A 19,707-nucleotide genomic window follows, 5' to 3' on the forward strand; every position below is an offset into this window, starting at 1 on the left:
AGTTTTTTAAAAAAAATGTATTCCATTGTGATTTTGCTCGTGTGTGAGTTTTTTTCAATAAAAAAAATTAACTATGAATATTCTGTTCATGTATTTCTCAAATATATTGTGGGTTTTCATTGCAATTTTTTTCCATCCTCAAAATATGATGAATCGGCCTTCAGCTGTAGAGAAAGCTACTGTATACCATAGCTCACATTGGTGTATTAAGGAGTATTCCCAGAAGTTCCTATTTAACACTTTCCTGTTGGGAAAGTTATCAGAATGTCAAAATTTGTATCACTGTAGTCAAGTTCCTTCATTAGCATGTAAGTACTTAGCATCCATGCTATGTACTAACACCTGCCCAAATCCTTTTCCCTAAATGCATGCCATTGCAGTCCAGCATAGACAAATAAGTATCAAGCATTTTGTACCACAAGTAAAAAAATCCCCATTTTTGATAAATAAGATTTGTCTACAAAAATTGTTTTTTTATTCTGCATTATGTGCACTATTTTTTGAAAAGGGACAAAGATGATTGTAAAATGCATGTTTTTTTGCTGACTTTTTGCTGCAAACCAATTATTTTGCCATTCCACAATTTATTTTTAAAACAAGGGCATCTCTTTAATATTTTATTTACAGGAACTTAGTTGAAAAAAAACCCCAAGTCTCTATCAGCATTTTCTAAAACAGCAGAGCACAGCATAAAACAATGAAATTCTGTTTAAATGTCTTTACCTTGGCAACAAGATTAGAAGTGTCTCTGTAAAAAACTATTTTTATTACAGAGTGAGAACTAGTGTTTTCTCTAGAGACACATCTTTGCAGATCCTACATGTAACATCAACTAGAATAAAATCAGATAAAAACATGGATAGACATCTTTTTTATAACTTAAGAACATATCTGGATAGCTTAATGCTTTTCATATACTAGAAGAGCTTGTTCCCATACTGAAAGTTGCAGTAACTTGGAATATTTATTGTGTTCTTTTTTTAACCTTTTAAGTGCCTTAGTTTGTAAAATCTATGGTCCTTTAAAAAAAAGTGTTTTAACCTCCTCCAATACAAGCCCATAACACTTAATTTAATAATTAATAAGTTAATTTGTACTTAATGCCGTACAAACAGTTTTCTGTTTCAATGAGATGGTAGTATGTGGAAAGTTTGTAAATGACAAGCACTTGTTACCACAATAGTTACTGCTTATAAAAAGAATTTTGGAGAAAAGTCACAGACATTTTTCATAACGCCAAAATATGTCAGGAAGGTAAATTCAAGCTTTGTTAAATCTCCCCTTAATTTTGTATATAAAGGCATATTTACCCATTTGAATTTTTCACCATCACTATCTTATGTGACAGTTTATATTTAACTTATTGCTATGGGCTTTTACAGAGCATAAAACCTACTATCCCGTTTATGTTAAAGGGGACCAAAGTGTCAGTATAAAAACCTATTTCTCCTATTTTTTCAACACCAGTGGTGTGCCAAGTATTTAAACTGGTAATTATGCTAACAAAATCAAAAGAAAAACACATACATGCACCTTCCCACTCAGTGATTTCAGATACTTATAAAAAAAGCAGCATTTACTACTACAAAATGTAACTTAATGACCTGCATTAAAAAGAGCTTTTCAGCCAAATAGGCCATACAAAAGAAATCTTATCAGTTAAAAACCCTTCTCTGATATATTAATCATGTGTAAAACCTGATAATAGAGCATACATTTTATGAGGCTTTTTAACTTAACTTGTGCATAATTTGCTTAGATTGAGAACATATAGATGCTCTGGCTTAGTAAATTAGAACTTTTAACTGGAACTTTAAATAAAAGAAGAGGAAATGTTGGGGGAAGATTTATTAATCATGAAAAATGTGATATTGCTGAGATTCAGGAAAAATGACATAAAAACACGATTTTGGCAGTAATATAATGTATCTAATTATTATTTGATTAACTTAATTTTAGGGATACACCAAATCCAGGATTTAGTTGGGACTTGGCCATTTTCAAGTGCCTGGATGAAATGAATCCAAATCCTAAACACCACAAACCTTTTTGTCAAACAGACAAGGAATCTAAAAAATAAATTCCTTACATTTCTTTGCATATGCAAATTAGAGTTATGATTTTGGCTTTGTATTCAGACCAATCTTTTGTAAAGTATTTAGGATTCGGCTGAATCCCAAAATAGTAGATTTACTTTTAGAGAATTTGATTTCAGGTAGATATGGTCATAAAAGAAAACAATTATTATTTCTGTTTATGAAATAGGTTTGGCGCAATTTGTTAAAGAACTTAAAGCTGAAATTACTATTTCCAATAATTGACAAGATACATCCACTGTTGTTCTATTTCAAAAAAAACACAAGTGCCCTTATGGCTACAAAAAAAGTAAATTTTCTGATTAAATTCTACTCAAAAACATCCTATTCAATACATTTGCATCAAAAGCAACTATTAGCAACAAGATCCACCAGACTGCAGAGCTAGCAGGAAGTGTCTTATGTAAAGACATAGCGAGCCAAGTTTTGGAAAGACAGAGTTCAAGCAGAGTCATAAACAGGAATTTATACCAAAAAGAAAGGAACTGCAAAGAAGAGCTAACGAGGTTGCACAGCCTTATTAAGAAATATAATTAGATTGTGTGTAACTTGGAAACCATGAAAGGAATAATTAATGCCTTAAGGAATGTTTTTGATGAGTGCAAATAAATTCATTCAAAATAAATGCATTGTGTCCACACTTTGATGTGTTGTCATTATTATATCTTGTGATAAACAATGAAGAGTTAATAAAGTGCAATAGTGGAAGGGGTGCTAATTACGTAAGCAACAGTTCGCATTCCACTAGTCTGTAGAAGAAGGAATCACTCAATAAAACATAACATTTAATAGTTCATTTAAAATCAAAAGAGGGATTTAATGAAATATAAAAACACTTAAAAATATGATGTATCCCGATCTGCTTTCACAGTTGTAAGGATTGCAGTATATCTGAGTAATGAAAATACTGGTCCCACCTAGATCATTACATCAGCCTATATGCCCTCTGATAGTAGTATGAGTTTGGGTGGGGAGCAGGAGGGTGTCTATAGTAAAAGAAATTAGGTACCTCCCATTGTGGGAAAAACAACGGACAAACCAACACCTTGTATGCTGGACCTTGAAGTATCGCACAAGTGTTAATTCTAAAATGGTGTGCAAGGAGAGTAAACTGACACTTTGTCCTCCCAGAGGCACCTAAGTAGGTATGGCCTATTCCCAAAAAGTTTGGACATGAACACAATAGGTTAAATAACCAAAGGTAGTGCATACAAACGGAGGACAGACCCAGTGTACTATACCTTGCAGTATTATACAGACATATAGGTTTCCAATACGGTGTGCATAGAGTAACTGGCACTTTGTCTTTTCAGAGGCACCTAAGTAAGTGTGGCCTATTCCCTATCGCTAGTGCAAATGCAACACCGAAAATTGGAAACGAGCAAAGCCCAAAATTAAGTCCGTGCGAGTGCTGGTAACAACATCACCGGTCTGTCCAACGCTACCTCCGGTATTAGAGGGGTGGTTAGAAGGTGCGGAAAAACCAAGAAACCCAATTTGTAAGAGTCGTAAACAGACCAGGCAGGGTATAGCAAAACATCACTAACAAAGGGAACTCAAGAACAGGTTTATAACCAAGCATTGATGTTTAAGGCAAAGTCCTGGTACCAAAAAACACTGGCATGAATTGATGCAGGGGAGTGCCAGTAAACATGCACACTAGGTAGAGATTTAACAAATGCTGAGTTTGAGTTGAACTGAGTTGAGGTGAAAAAAAATGTAAACGTGAAAATACTGAAGAATATTCTTCAGAACCTTGAATGGTTGAGATGTATTATAGAAAAAAGTCACCAGAAATAAAACAGGAAAGTAAAAGCTGGCGAGATTGGGATGTTTCTAAAGTAAATTTTTAATTTTTTTTCCAGTCTATTACTACAATTGAGATTTTCACCCTCACTGAGAAAGAATGGAAAAAAAAACAACTTGTGTGCTTTGTCTTTGCCTTTTTTTAGAATTCCAGACACCAATTCCACAGAAAAATATAAAGGGCAAACCAACCTTACAACAGGCTATATAAATCTCTTGTGCCCCAATGACCATTAGGGTGCAGGCAATCATTACAAATACAAAAAGGAAAAATTGTGAGAGCACTCCATGGCTAAATAAAAAAGTACTAAAATACATTGGAAGTGCTACTGATCTGGCCAAATTAACTACAGACATAGAAAAAAAGAAGAAAAATTGATCAATGCACATTCCCTGGTCCCCTGTCATATCAGTAATCTATGCAGATGCATGTATTTACAAAGACAGGGGGGTTTTTAGTTACAAAATTATGATCATAAGATTGATAAGCCACCATACCACGTCAAGGTAAAACCCATATGGCGGTCCCTAACTATTTACCTCTGGTCATAATTTCAAATGCTAAAGCCTCCCGGCATAAGAGCATTACCTGAAAAATAAGGTCTCCCGACCTGGGCATTGGTTTTCATCATAGGGCTTAGTCCTCCCCCACCATTAGCTTTCAAAGGGGAGAGATAACCTAGACCCCAGCATTGGTTCCATGAGATTAATCCTCCCCCGCTTGCGGCTTTTAAGAGAGAGAAACTGCCCAGACCAACACCCATTTCCAAAGGCATTGTTCCACCATTTAAAGAGACAGGTATGGGGGTGCTACAACCACATGGAAGCCTGGCCTGCAGCATAGCTGCTGAACTTCCAAACAGAATAAATCTGCTACAATACAAAATACAAAAAGGAAAAATTGTGAGAGCACTCCATGGCTAAATAAAAAAGTACTAAAATACATTGGAAGTGCTACTGATCTGGCCAAATTAACTACAGACATAGAAAAAAAGAAGAAAAATTGATCAATGCACATTCCCTGGTCCCCTGTCATATCAGTAATCTATGCAGATGCATGTATTTACAAAGACAGGGGGTTTTTTAGTTACAAAATTATGATCATAAGATTGATAAGCCACCATACCATGTCAAGGTAAAACAAATAGAGTACTATAAACGTATCTAACATTTTCAAATTACAATTAATTTTATATGGTTAATTTCTAAGGAAAATTGTTTTTTCAAAATATTCAAATGTGCTGTGAGCTCTTTAATATATTATATACATTATTTTCATTTTGTAAAAAATCAGCATATGCTCTAGCTTGTCAGTCGAAAATGATGAGATCTCATGTTTCAGAACATTTTTCCCAGGGAACACGTTTATGGAACCAAGAAAACATACAGCTGTAAGGGGCCTTCCGGCTCCAGTAGCGGAGGGGTCCAGACCAAGGAGGAAGCACTCGGCTGGAAGTCCAATTCACGGTAGCCAAAGGGTTAAAGAAAAAGCCTAGTCAGGATACAGGCAAGAGTTCAATAGGTAGGCAACAAAGTATCATAGTCAGAGTCTAAGTGAAGGGTCAAATGTCCAGTAATCAAGCTAATATAAATTTAGAAGCACCCAAGAACACAAGTAGTAGAATCCTATTGAAGGCATTGAACCTGTGACTTCGGCATCTCTTTATTTTGAATTTTGATGTTGTTTTTGTCACAATGATGTCCCATGTATGACATGGTGTGATGATGTCACTACACAGAACTGAGCGCCGACATCTTGCCTATGAAACGAAGCACTCCACAACAGAGTGCTCCTAACAAAAGCATAGTTAAATGATAATACAGACATCTGTTAGCAATGGAATGCCAAGAGACAATTTATTTAAATACATATTTACAGCGACATATACAGGTATGGAATGTGTTTTCCATAACCCTATTACTCAGAAACCTCTGGAAGGCTATCTTCCATAGACACCATTATAATCAAATAATTCACATTTCACATAATTCACAACTCTGCAATAACAAAACAGTATATTGTACTTTATCCCAACTAAGATAAAAAAATTCATCCTTAGTAATAGTGAAACAATCCTTTAAAATTATGTTTTAGTAGACCTAGGGGCAAATTTACTTATGGTCGAATATCGAGGGTTAATTAACCCTCGATATTCGACTGCCGAATGTAAATCCTTTGACTTCGAATATCGAAGTTGAAGGATTTATCGCAAATAGTTCGATCAAATGATTAAATCCTTCGAATCGTTCGATTCAAAGGATTTTAATCCATCAATGGAACGATTTTTCTTCGACCTAAAAATTGTTCCAAAGCCTATGGGGACCTTCCCCATAGGCTAATACTGACTTCCGTAGGTTTTAGGTGGCGAACTAGGGGTCAATTTTTTTTTTTAAGAGACAGTACTTCGACTATCGATTGGTCGAATAATCGAACGATTTTTCGCTCAAATCGTTAGATTCGACGTCGAAGTCGTAGTCGAAGGTCGAAGTAGCCAAGTCGATGGTCGAAGTAGCCAAAAAAAAACATTCTAAATTCGAAGTTTTTTTTATTTTATTCCTTCACTCGAACTAAGTAAATGGGCCCCCTAAGGTATGGTGATCCAAATTACAGAAAAATTACTTATTTGAAAAACCACAGGTTTTGAAGTTGCTTTAAAATATATTATGTGTCAGTTACGCTTACAGTAACAATAAAGTCAATTATACAGGTTCAATAGATTGCACTTTTTTTAAAATAAATATTTGTTAATTGCAACTTCACAAAGGTAGTCATTAGCCATATTCCATGGCAGAATCTAAAATTAATCTTGATTCTGTTTCTTTTTTTCCAATTATTATAAGAACATAACATTGGTAAGAATCATTTTATCATTTTTATTGGACATTAGTAGTAGTACAAGAACATAACATTGGTAAGTATAGCATGTCAATAAACAAAACACAGTTGCAGCTTACATAGTTAGCAAAATAGTCATACTTATTAGTCCGATGCAGTAGTTCAGTGTTTCATAGCTGATATTCAACATATGGGGGTGGGGGTTGCCTGGGAATTGGTAAGTTTGTTGTGGGTAGAGAGAGAGAAAAAGTGGTCAAGGGAGGGAAGACAGAAAGGGGGCTGAAAGTTGGGGGAAAACAGAAGAAGAAAGAGAAATGAAAAAAAGGGGTGGGGGTTTAAACTGTATAAGAAACCCGAAGGGGCAGATTCACTAAAGTGTGAATTGGTCGATACTAGCGACAATTCACCTGAAATCCTATCAGCAGGGGACAATTCACTAACGAATGAGACTGTTGCTAGCGTTCATTGCACCCTATCGCTAGTTCGACTTAGTGAACAAATTCACTAAGATGCAAATTTTACTGAACATTACCTCTTTTGCCAGAGTTTACTTTGCCACAGTTTACTTTGCCATCTCAGACCATGCGAACTGATACAACAAAGCTACATCTTATATCAGTTACATCATATCCTGTATGCTGGAAATGCATTGAAGTTGTTAAAAATGCTGGCAATTTTTTTTTTTTAAAGCGAGCTTGCCTTCAAAAGTCCGAACTATTAAAGATTAACAATTGGTGAACAATTTTTTTAAACTAGTTTGAAAGGCATTCCATATTTGTTTAAAGGTGGGCTCATGTCTAGGGCATTGGAGGATCTCTTCTGTCTTTATTATGGTGAATTGGATATGTGTTTGCAAATGTGGCCACTTCAAGCATTTGCACCAACATTACTAATAAAGACATCCATACTACTTTTAGGTACCCACTATATTCAAATTGACCTAAGAGTAAGAGTGCTAGCAAAGTTTTCTCTAGCGAAAATTCGCTCTGGATAACTGCATACGTTTTTCAAGTTTTTCTTTGTATATATATTTCCCATCTTCCAGAAAGTAAATTAATTGTAAGTTAACTACAGATCAGCCATTTGCAGATTTACATGTTGCCCAGTCCCAGTGGGAAGGCTGGGTTTTTTATTATTGGGAGTAACTGGGATGAGTATTTATACTGCTTGTATTTGGATCTGAACTTGTCCACCAGTCCTTTTGTAGTGGCAAGAATGGTATGATCTTGGTATCTGACTTGTCTATGCATTTGTTGAGTTTCGTAAAATCTGTGTCTCACAGTCATATTAACTCTTTGAGTAAACAGGTCAGTCATCTTGCGGAGTTCAGTTTTAGCTTGTTGGAGTTACAGTGCTGCTTGTATTGATTGTGATAATTTGTGTGTGTTTTCTAACACATATTGCATCACATGAGTATGGATTTTTCAGAGGTTAGGAAGTCAGCCCTGCTTGGTTTTAGAAGCCCTTTGTCTTGTAATTCATGCAGCCGCTTCTGGCAGTCTTCATTTACCTGGGAGCATCTGGTGGATTTACTGAGTTCTGTCTCACCAACTCATCATTAAGCCTCTAACTAGTATATCCAAAGAAACAGTGCAAAGTTAGTCTAGGATGAGCTTGTAACTGTCCTAGTTCAGTTACTCAACATATACTGTAAACATGTGAACCAAGCAATTAGGAAAGACAGGATGAGAGTGGGGATTTTTTTAATAAAAAAGAAAAGAGACATAGGTACAACATAAAATTAAGAAGAATTTCACTGGCACACAGGAGTTGCTATAGCAGGGCAACGATTCGAAGGATTTTAATCCAACGATCGAAGGATTATCCTTCAACCAAAAAAAGTTAGGCAAGCCTATGGGGACCTTCCGCATAGGCTAACATTGAGCTCAGTATCTTTTAGGTGGCGAACTAGGGGGTCAAAGTTTTTTCTTAAAGAGACAGTACTTCGACTATCGAATGGTCGAATAGTCGAACGATTTTTAGTTCGAATCCTTCAATTTGAAGTCGTAGTCGAAGGTCGAAGTAGCACATTCGATGGTCGAAGTAGCCCAAAAAACACTTCGAAATTCTAAGTTTTTTTTACTTTGAATCCTTCACTTGAGCTTGGTGAATTGGCCCCTATGTGTGTAGTAAGTGGTGAGTCAGCAGCGATCACAATGCTTACTAGGTACATTCTAAAAATCAATCCATATCCAACTGAATATCTATCAGCTGCCACAGAAGAAATTTAAAACTGATTTTCTGATCTTTAATTTATTGCAGATCCATAATACTGAGAATAATACTGTGTTCATAATCAAAATGTAATAAATATGTAAATAAGATTTATTCATAAAATTGATTTTTAAGTGAGAGTGGATCTGGCAACCAGCCTACAAAATCTGTGTTAATTGATGTTTGGAGGAGCTCAGCCATCTCAGTCATAAGCTTTTCATCACTCCTTCCCTCTTTGTAAAGCATTGTGGTCATGGAATCTATTATCTGTGTTTTTTTTCTGGATAAGGGGTGAACTATTCTATAAGGCTAAACTGTAAACATTAATGGGGGAATGTAATAAAAATTGGTAACAGAAAAATTATTCGCAATGCGAAAAGTTATGCATCTTTGCGACCAAATTTTCCTTTGCACAAATTTAATATAGCTTTTGCGAACCCGGAAACTGTTAAGCGACCACTTCCGACATAGGAAGAAGATTTGTGAATTTTATAGTTTGCACCAGTGCACAGTGAATGTAATAAAAGTTATTACTGTAAAAGTTGTTATGTTTCCTCCAAAAGATTTCAACACCTTCAAGCATTTCTTAAAAGTGGGAATTGCGCAATGAAAATTTGCAATGCGCAATGAAACTTCGCAACAGTTTAAAGAAGAGTATTACATCGCGAAATGCAAATTTTAATTCTTATTTGAGCAAATTGTTTTTCTCTTTGCGACTTTTATTACATTCCCCCATAAATATCATAGATTTCTCATTATCATAGAGTTATGCTTGCTTAGTGAATATCAAGAGCAACTGTGTAAAAGCAAATGTGTCAAACATGTAGAATTTTTTTTTAGGATATATATGGGGCATGACAATAAGTAAATATAAAGGATTCTGATATAACAGTGTGTTCAGATCAACTTTAAACTTCACAGGGAGCCATTGGATGACAAAATTGTAATAAAAGGGTATTACTGATCCCTTGTCACTCCAAAATGTAGATGCTATTCAAATGCCTTACATTTATTTGCCTGCAAAAAACAGAGAATCATTTTTTCAAGCCAATTTCTCTATAGTATCTAAGACAAAATAATTACAAAAGTGCAAATGGCTACAATGAATTACTAACCTGGGAATATTTAAAATGTTATCTTCATTCATTAGTTAAAATAAAAAGTGTTGTTGTGTTGTTTCTTCCCCTACACATTCCTGACAGACTGTGTGCTGATTGGTGTAACTCTGCTGCACTCGTCCAATCAGGGCACAACTCTGTCAGGAGTTTGGAAGGAAGAGATTAAGTTATACCAGACCCTCTTTACAGTAATCTACTCCACCCTCTCTTTAAACCTTTGCAGAGTACCAAATTCTCCTTGCCAGTTCTACCCAGTCACATTGTACTTGGTGACTATAGGGGGCAGATTTATCAAGGGTTAAAGTGAATTCGAGGGAATTTTCGAAGTAAAAAAAATCGAAATTCAAAGTAATTTATTGGATACTTCGACCATCGAATAGGATACTACGACTTCTAATTTACTTCTAATTCGATTCTAAGTAAATTAGTTTGAATATTCGACCATTCGATAATCGAAGTACTGTCTCTTTCACAAAAACTTTGACTTCAATACTTTGCCAAATTAAACCTGCCGAAGTGCTATGTTAGCCTATGGGGACCTTCTACAGCATTTTTCTACGCTTTTTGAAGTCGAAGCAAAATTGTTCGATCGATCGATTTTACTTCGACTGCAGAATACCCAATTCGATGGCTGAATTTCGAAGTATTTTTTACTTTGAAATTCGACCCTTGATAAATCTGCCCCCAAGTGTTCAGTCAGCTAACTAACCCAATAAAATGATTTGGTGAGTATTTCACTAGTAGGGATGGGAGAATTTTTTCGCCCATGTTTTGCCGAAAAAATGCCGTCCATAGACTTATATGGCTTTGTGCGTCAAAATAAAAAGATGCGCGTCAAAAAAATTTCGCCGCGCGTCAATTTTTTTTGACACCCATAGACTTTAATGGGCGTTGGCGACATTGCGCCGGCAGCGAATTTTTGACGAAATGGGTCAAATTCGCCCATCCCTATTCACTAGCTTTAAACCACAGTACTTGAACTTGGACAGTAACCCACAGAAACTAATTATTAAGCTTCCACTATTTCTTAAAGCATCTTAGCAACATCCACATGACCTATAGGTCATGATCAACATGACCTATAGGTAACTTTTTAATGTAGATTAATATTTTGAAAATAACATTTTTAGTGTCGGTATCACTTTAATTGTGCTGAAAATTTTCTATGCCAGAATTGTGCCACTAATGGAATGCAACATCAAAATTATGTCTAATGACATAGGTCTTAATGGGAACCCTATAGCTTCTGCCACCTTCAAGGTATGTACTGCAGTACTTACATATTGAGAAGTTGTTATATTCAGTGTTAATACAGGTCATCCTTCCATTAATTTGTTAAATAGATTTTTAGAGCTAAAACTCTTTGGTACAAATCTCAAGAGGCAAGAGAGCCCAACAATTTTCATTTTGATGGTTACTATTTTTTTGTGTTTAGAGTGTGAAATCTTTATAATTATGAATAATTATATATTTGTAATTAACATATTAAGAAAAAAAGCAATTACCAGTTCACACAATTATGAAAATAATGAACTTATTATTAAAATAAATATTATAGTCAAATTTGTTCCTCTCAACACTAAAAATAAGCAGGAATAGTTGCTAAAACCTGGGACAGAGTTTTCACCTTTGATGAAAATAATGAAAGGTGGTCATTTACTCGTCACTTTCCATATAACTAAAGAGGTGTAAGAACAAGGAAATATTGTTGAATTTTCAGTGGGAAAAAAACACACTCAATAGAAGTGTTCCAAAATTAGAAAGGCAATACAGACTGTAATATAATATACTCATTTAATACAATGGTTTTTTTTTAGCTCAAATTAAAACAGTGACTGAAGAAACAGAAACCAATTCTTTCACAACTTTAGCAGATACATTTTCTTGCTACAGCAGAAAGATAATTAGAGCAATTTCTAGGGCTGCTTGTTTTGTTGGTAACAGCTTTTTGTAACAAGATGTATGACACTAATTTTAAGGAACAGCTTAAGCATTTATTTAAAATGTAATAAAGTTATATGTTTCATCTGATATACATTCATTCATTTTTAATAAAGTGCAAAAAAATTAGATGGCTTGGGGGATATAAGAGCCAATGAATAAATGTCATGGTATTAGAGGACAATGTTAATTTTATGAGACTCACTAATACAAATATCTAATTGCATATTGATGCCTATCATCCACCAAGCATCAAATAACCAGCAACACTTGTCCTCAAAATTTTTACAGTTAGACAAATCACTTCCTTACCATAAGATAAATACTCTAATTGGGAATAATTTCCATCAACAACACCTGCAGGAAATTTCCTATGGCATTGAATGAGCACCTTTTACATGATAATATAGTGCACCTGTTCATGTCATGAAATAATATACTTTTTAACCACAATGAAGCATATAAAATGCATGTGAGTTTGAATAGAATGTAAGGAGCTCAGGGTACAAAAATATGTCCAGAACTCTGCTTGACAATTGGTAACATAGTAACATAGCAAGCAAGGTTGAAAAAAGACACACGTTCAGAGTAAATGGTAAATAAGAATGGGATGCTGAAAAGAATAAAAACACCATTTGATTTCAAAATAAATTTACCATCATCCTATAATTTTCTTTACTGTAAAAGTGTATATTTTTTATTTACTTTTGTACACAGCTGTACATTAACATTAAGGGGTTATTAATCAACATCTGAACAGTTCTCCAAATTTTCTGAAAACTACTCCTACCAAATCTGCACAGATTTTTTTCCAATTTATCAATAAATTTTCCCGAAAATTTCTTGTCACAAAATACTGTGAATTTTTTGGATTTGTCTCCAGAATACTACGACTTCTTCAATTAGATGCTCGAATACCGGGACTTTTTCAGAAATAAATATGTCCCTTAAAAACATAATTATATACAAATGAATTGCATTGCATTAAGGATGAAGGGCCCATTTACTAACTAATTTACTAACTAATTGAATTGCAAATTTTCCACTAATCTTGACATTTTATTTCCTATTTTTCTAAAAAGCTCTAAAAAGGTGAAATTCATTAAGTGAAAAAAAAAACCTTTAATACAAATCTCCGTCAATAGCATTACGAAATGCTATAGAATGCTATAGAAGTCAATGGGATCTGCGGTGATCTTACTGGACTACTTTAAATCAAATCAAACATTAAGGGGGTTATTTACTAAGCTCCGAATACCCGAAATTCCCTGGAATCTGAAAAATTTGTGATTTTTTTTTATAAAATCTGACTTTTAAAAAAAATCACAAATTTTTCGGAATTTATTAAACCCCGAGGGCTAAAAAGCCTGAATATAAAAACACGGCATCAAACCTGTCGAGGTTGCATTAAAGTCAATGGGAACAGTCCCATTGATTTTTGGTCAGGGGTTTCGGGTGAAAACTCTGAAAAATTCGGAGATTTCGGGGAAAAAGCTAATTTTCGGGAAAATATATTAATAAATAAGAGTTAAAAACCCGAACGGGTTAGATCGGAGTTTGTAGCAGCCGATATTGAGATAAATTCGGACCTTGATAAATAACCCGCTTAGAGGTTTTCTATAAAACTCAAAATTGTGAAAAAAAATAAGAATACTATGACTTTTTCCGATATAACCTCCCGAATACTATGACTTCGATTAGATGCCCAAATACTGCAACTTTTTCAGAAATAAATATATATATAAAACATAATTATATACAAATGAATTCCATTCCATTAAGGATTATGGGGCCCATTTACTAACAATTGAACTGCAAATCTTGACTTTTTTTAAAAAAAAAGCTATAAAAATGGGAAACTCATTAAGTGAAAAAAAACACAAAAACCCTTTAATACCAATCTTCATCAAGTAAGAGTTTTTGAGATGTATAGAAGTCAATGGGAGCTGTGGTGATCTTATTGTACTACTTTAAATCAGATCAGATATTTAGAGGTTTTCAATTTTTGTTTTGGCAAGGAATTGTCAGGAATAATTCAGCATTTTTTTTCATTCACATTTTTTATATTTCGATTTTTTAACAAATTCAATGACAATCGTGGTTTTAGAGTTTGTGTGCTTAGTTGTGGTTTCAAAAACTTCTAAAATCAATAAATTCCTACCTTTCATAAATAAGCATCCACGTATTAAAGGAAAGCTCTTCCCCCCAAAATGAATATTTAAGCAGCAGATAATTTATTTATTATGTTAAGTGGCATATTAAAGAATCTTACCAAATTGGAATATAGATTTAAGTAAATATTGCCCTTTTATATCTCTTGCCTTGAACCACCATTTTGTGATGGTCTGTCTGCTGCCTCAGTGATCACCTGAATCAGTGCACCGTGAATCCTATAATCCCAGGGGGCGACCATTTTTGGTAAAATGGCAATTTTCTATTTAGGATAACCCAATGACACATACTATTAAAAGTATATTATTATGAAAATGGTTTATTTACATGAAGCAGGGTTTTACACATGACATGAGCTGTTGTATGCAATATCTTTTTAAAGAGACCTACATTTGTTTTCCTAAGGAGGTGAAGAAGGAAGTATATGCCCATACAACAGGTGGATAACTTACAGATGGGAGGATAAGTGCAGCCATTAACAGTGGATGAGACACTGGACAATTAGCCATAGGGCATTAGCAAACAGGCATACCAAAAATCCTTTGTACTCTCCTTTGCGCTCTACACCAAAATCTCATTATAGTATTAGCATTTTTATAATCCCATTTTTTATGCTTTATACTACAAGTTACATCTTGCTCAACCACTTGTTTTGATTTGTAGCAAAACATTTATATTTTATTTACTTTTAAATTCTTGATGAAAAATTTGTCTGGCCCAATGAAGTGCTCGAGGGGGAAATGGATAAATAAATCACCACGAACTGTGGGTTGAACATGATGGTGGATAATAAAATTATTGTTTATCATCAGTTTATCCCTGTGACTCATATGTTAGGCTTTTGAAAGCAAAAAGACAGGTTTCAGACTAAAACAAAGTACTGTATTTAACATATTGTGTAAATATACTGTAACTTATAAGTTGCTCTGTCTCAGGTTACTTGCAGAAGCAAAAACGAATATTTCAAAAATATATCCTAATTAGACATCTTTGAGGTAGACATTTTAACAATTGCAAATGTTTGAGGTAGGCTTTAAGAAAAGTACCTGGTGATCTAGCGGGGTGCAACAGGGACACCCGCCACATCTTCTTTCCTGCGCGTACTAATGACCCGCTCTCGTGCCACTTCCGGGTTTGGTGCAAAGGCCACATCTGACATCTTTGCGGTTGGCACGAAATTCAATATTTAAAGGTGCCATGTAGCTTTTCATGTTGATCAATGTAAAGTTATTTTTCTGTGTTTCTGGTGTCCCAAGTTCTTCTATTCGGTTTTTGATCCTTGCCTGTCCTTAACTTTGCATTCCAGCTGCCTAAACTGACCCATGCAAAGTTTAACTATTCTTCGGATCCTGATACGGTGCTGCACTACTTCTCTGTGTTTGACCTTGGCCTGTGATCCTGACTTTGCTTCAGCTATCTGATTGGTACCACAGTGCCCATTTGGTTTGACCCAGCCTGTTCCTTGACTTCATTGACTGCTCTCCTGTCCCTTTCATACACGTTTGGTTCCCATGCTCGCCCCACACTCTCTCCCTGGTTCTCCCACAATAAGACCTGGCGGCATCTGAGTAGCGGATGGCTCTACCCGAAGCCAAAGGCAGCAGCTATAGGCAGAAGAGTGGGCCAAGACCAGAATCTTAGAGTTAGTTCTGGTTTTGGGATACCTTACGCTACATTTTAACAATTGCAAATCCCTTACAGTTTGCATTCCATTTGCAGTCTTAACGGAAGATTTTGCACTCAAGTTTTGGCTTCAACAAATTTAAAAAATAAGACATGGAAACACTCTATAGTGGAAGATAAAATATGTAAAATAGAAATGTAATAAAAATGCTTTTATATTGAGTTTATACAGGCAAAATAGCACAGCCAACTGCTACTATATTTCAACATGGGACTGAATAAGTACAGAATATGTAAAAAAACATATTAGCCAGTTTTCTAATAACTTATACCAACTTATTGGCAGGCAGCATTTACTGGTCATTTGAGATATATTGTACGTTAGCGTTTTAGAATGAGTTCGGATCATGTAACCACCTCCAAAAAACAAACTGCATAAAATTACAGCAATTAAACAAGAAAAGTACTGTAGAGATTTAAAGTGGCAGTATACTTCCTTTTCAAAATAAGTCATTTTGCGATTGAAATACACAACACAACAGGCACAACAATTAAAAAAAATTTGTAATTAAAACAATATGCAAAAAGTTTGTTCAGCCCCAGCCCTATTCGTTGCACTCAACAACACTGAAAAAGGGTACTGTATACTCTCCCTTTAAGCATGAAGTACTTGTGTAGATATCAAGTATATCACAGGACCCACATTTAAATGCCAATATGGAGTTTAGTTTAGCATTTCAGAGCTATGTAGTAATACATGAAGGATTTGCCAACTTTGCAAACTTATTAATATGAATCAAAAATTAAGTAGCAGACAGGCATGTGGTTTATGCTTAAAGGCACAAAATAAGTAAGGTCCTTCGGTGAATAAAAATTGTTTTATGTACACTTCATCTTTTTCATGTGATCTAGATTTAGTGCCTGTCTGCTACATGTTTGGTTTATATAATTGCCTTCTGCCATAAAGTGCGAGGGAAGAGTGCCTGAAACTCCACATTATATTTGGTGAATTATTTGTTTAAATTATGGGTATCCAACCATATGCACTTTGTAAATTTGATCAAAAATCATATTGAAAATATTTGGTTAGAATCAAAATTTGCTTTCAAAAATCTGTAACTGATATTTACTGGAATAAATGAGGCGGTACACTTTTTGAAGTACAGAACTGGGAAAATTATGGGTAAGAATTTGTTGAAGATGCACAGGTAATTAATTTCACCATTCTTTCCTATAATTACCTAGCATTCTTTCAGGGTACTGACAGTTGCAAATTAGTCAACCAAGACAGAACAATCAGAGTCTTGGCTGAAAACTAAACTGGTGGAAAAAAAAGCACACATAATTTTTAAACTGTAACGTGATTAATGAATAGGTTGATGTGTTGATAAAACAGACTTTTCAATTGGCACCAGTGTGCGAATTTTTTTTTAATATATGTCTTCCAAATATATAATTCTAAGACATGAAATAAAAAGAAGATGGAAATAGGCAAAGGGGAGGTAAATTAAACAATAGTAGCAGATGGTATACACCCCTGAGAAACTATAAAGCTTAATTCACTCAAGGACTCTTCATATCTGGCATACTTTCAGAAATCAGTAAATTGTTGGTGCAGTGTTGTTATTCAAAAAGAGAACGTCTTCTGTAAGTCAACCATAGACATACAGTAGTAGCTGTTAGATGTTGCATAAAGACATGCGTTATCTGATTCAAATATAGGATATGTTATCCGTAATCCCACAATCCAAGAATCTCTAAAATATGGCTTTGCGATTTCCCATAAAGTACTATTTATTTAAAGCATTCTTAAAGGAGAGGGAAATGTTCAAATTACTGGAGGGTTATTTTGCTAGACCCCGCCGCCCAGTCATTATGATCACTTACCTGATACCCCAGGCCAGTGCTTCTGTTATGAGAAAACTGCAATGCCTGGGGTACAAGCATTACAGATACATGACAAGGGGACTCCTCAATTTGACCCTTCGCCTTGAGCTATCCCACTGGACCCCAATATTATATATCTTAAAGGAATAGTTCAGTGTGAAAATAAAAACGGGGTAAATAGATAGGCTGTGCAAAATAAAAAATGTTTCTAATATAGTTAGTTTGCCAAAAATGTAATATATACTCTGGCAAGGTCCTACCACTGCTGTGGCAAATAAAACTTTAAATATAATATCATATGTGCACTGCTTTGATCCAAAGGAAGGCAAAAAAAAAGCCAGTGCCAATTATGCTTCAAGAGGGAAAAAATTCCATCCTGACCCCAATGGCAATCAGAAACATTCCCTGGATCAAGCGATTCACATTAATTTAACATAAATAAATACAATACAGACTCTCACAATTATAATGTGTAAAGATACAGAAACCACAATATAACAGCACTTTCATGAAAACATCCATATTCAGTTATTAATAGAAAATATGAGAACATAAAGTAGAAAACTCCTGATATTTCATAAAATTTGCAAAATGGGGGAGGGTGGGTGGGATGTTTCTACCTGTTTAGAAGATAAGGAAGTAAACTGCTTCTTCCCCTGACATCACATCCCTCTCTTACTCCACCCCTGGGCCTGGCCATCTCCTGCTTTAACTCATTCCTTCTCACCTAAACACAGCTACATGTGATTCTGCACATCTCTGACCTAGACCAGTATAATTTGGCTGCTGGTCATTCAGATCCCTTGTCATGCAGCCCCTGTGCTTATAGCTCCAGGGCTTTCCTTTTATCAAGTAGTTTACATTGTTGTTTGAGGTGTAGTGAATAATAAAAGTACAGGGTAATATTTTTTTTCATCTATGGATTGTTAAACAAGATGGTGACTCTATTAAAATATGTTAGTTCTAGTGACATTTCTTATTTACTCCAAGAAAGGATTACTGTTGACATATTTGTTTTCAGTGCAACTGTTTTGCCCAATTGGCCTGAGCTCTGCACTTGCTGTGTGTGTATTGCATGCTGCTATATGCACCTATTCTTTTGCATGAATTTCATACCTGCATTGGCAAATACACTCCCTGGTGTCAACCATGTGATGAGTTGGCAAAACTTACATCCTAAAGCCCATTCATTTTAAAGAGGACCTGTCACCCTTAAAAAATCCAAACCCTATTTTATGATGTTAACCAAGCAAAATAAATTTCACATACACTATATAAATGTATCTTGTTTCTTTTAGTCTTGGAATTTACAATCACAGCTGCAGGCAGGTGCCATTTTGTGGACACTGTTTTTAAGGAAAACTTTGCATCATGCGAAAATATTGTTTATACACAAGATTGGGGCACCTGACACCCATGCCCATGCAATGGCTACACAATTGCATGTAAGGATGGGGAATATGTGGAGTGTAGTAGCATCTAGGATTGGCGAATATAAAGTAAAAGTCTTGCCTCTATGCCTTAAGCATAGAGTTGCGTAAAAAATTCACACTATAGATATATATATATATATATCAATAATGCTTTAGTATCCACACTCTACTCGGGCGATCTCTGGGATAACTTTATCCTTGAAAAAGGTCCCAACAGGAAATGAAACATTAGAGCACTGTGTTTAAATAAAAGACACTGATTTCACGAAGGGAAGTGCTTGCCCAGAAATGATTTATTCCACAATAAATATATATACAGTATTTAACACAAGCGACATGGTTATCCAATAAATTATAGTCTTTTAAAGATGTTTATGGGGCACATTTACTTAGCTCGAGTGAAGGATTAGAAGGAAAAAAACTTCGAATTTCTAATGTTTTTTTTGGCGACTTCGACCATCGAATTGGCTACTTCGACCTTGACTACGACTTCGACTTCGAATTGAACGATTCGAACTAAAAATCGTTCGACTATTCGACTACTGTCTCTTAAAAAAAAACTTCGACCACCTACTTCGCCA

This window comes from Xenopus laevis, chromosome 6S (genome assembly GCF_017654675.1).
Source record: "Xenopus laevis strain J_2021 chromosome 6S, Xenopus_laevis_v10.1, whole genome shotgun sequence".
Lineage (NCBI taxonomy): Eukaryota > Metazoa > Chordata > Amphibia > Anura > Pipidae > Xenopus > Xenopus laevis.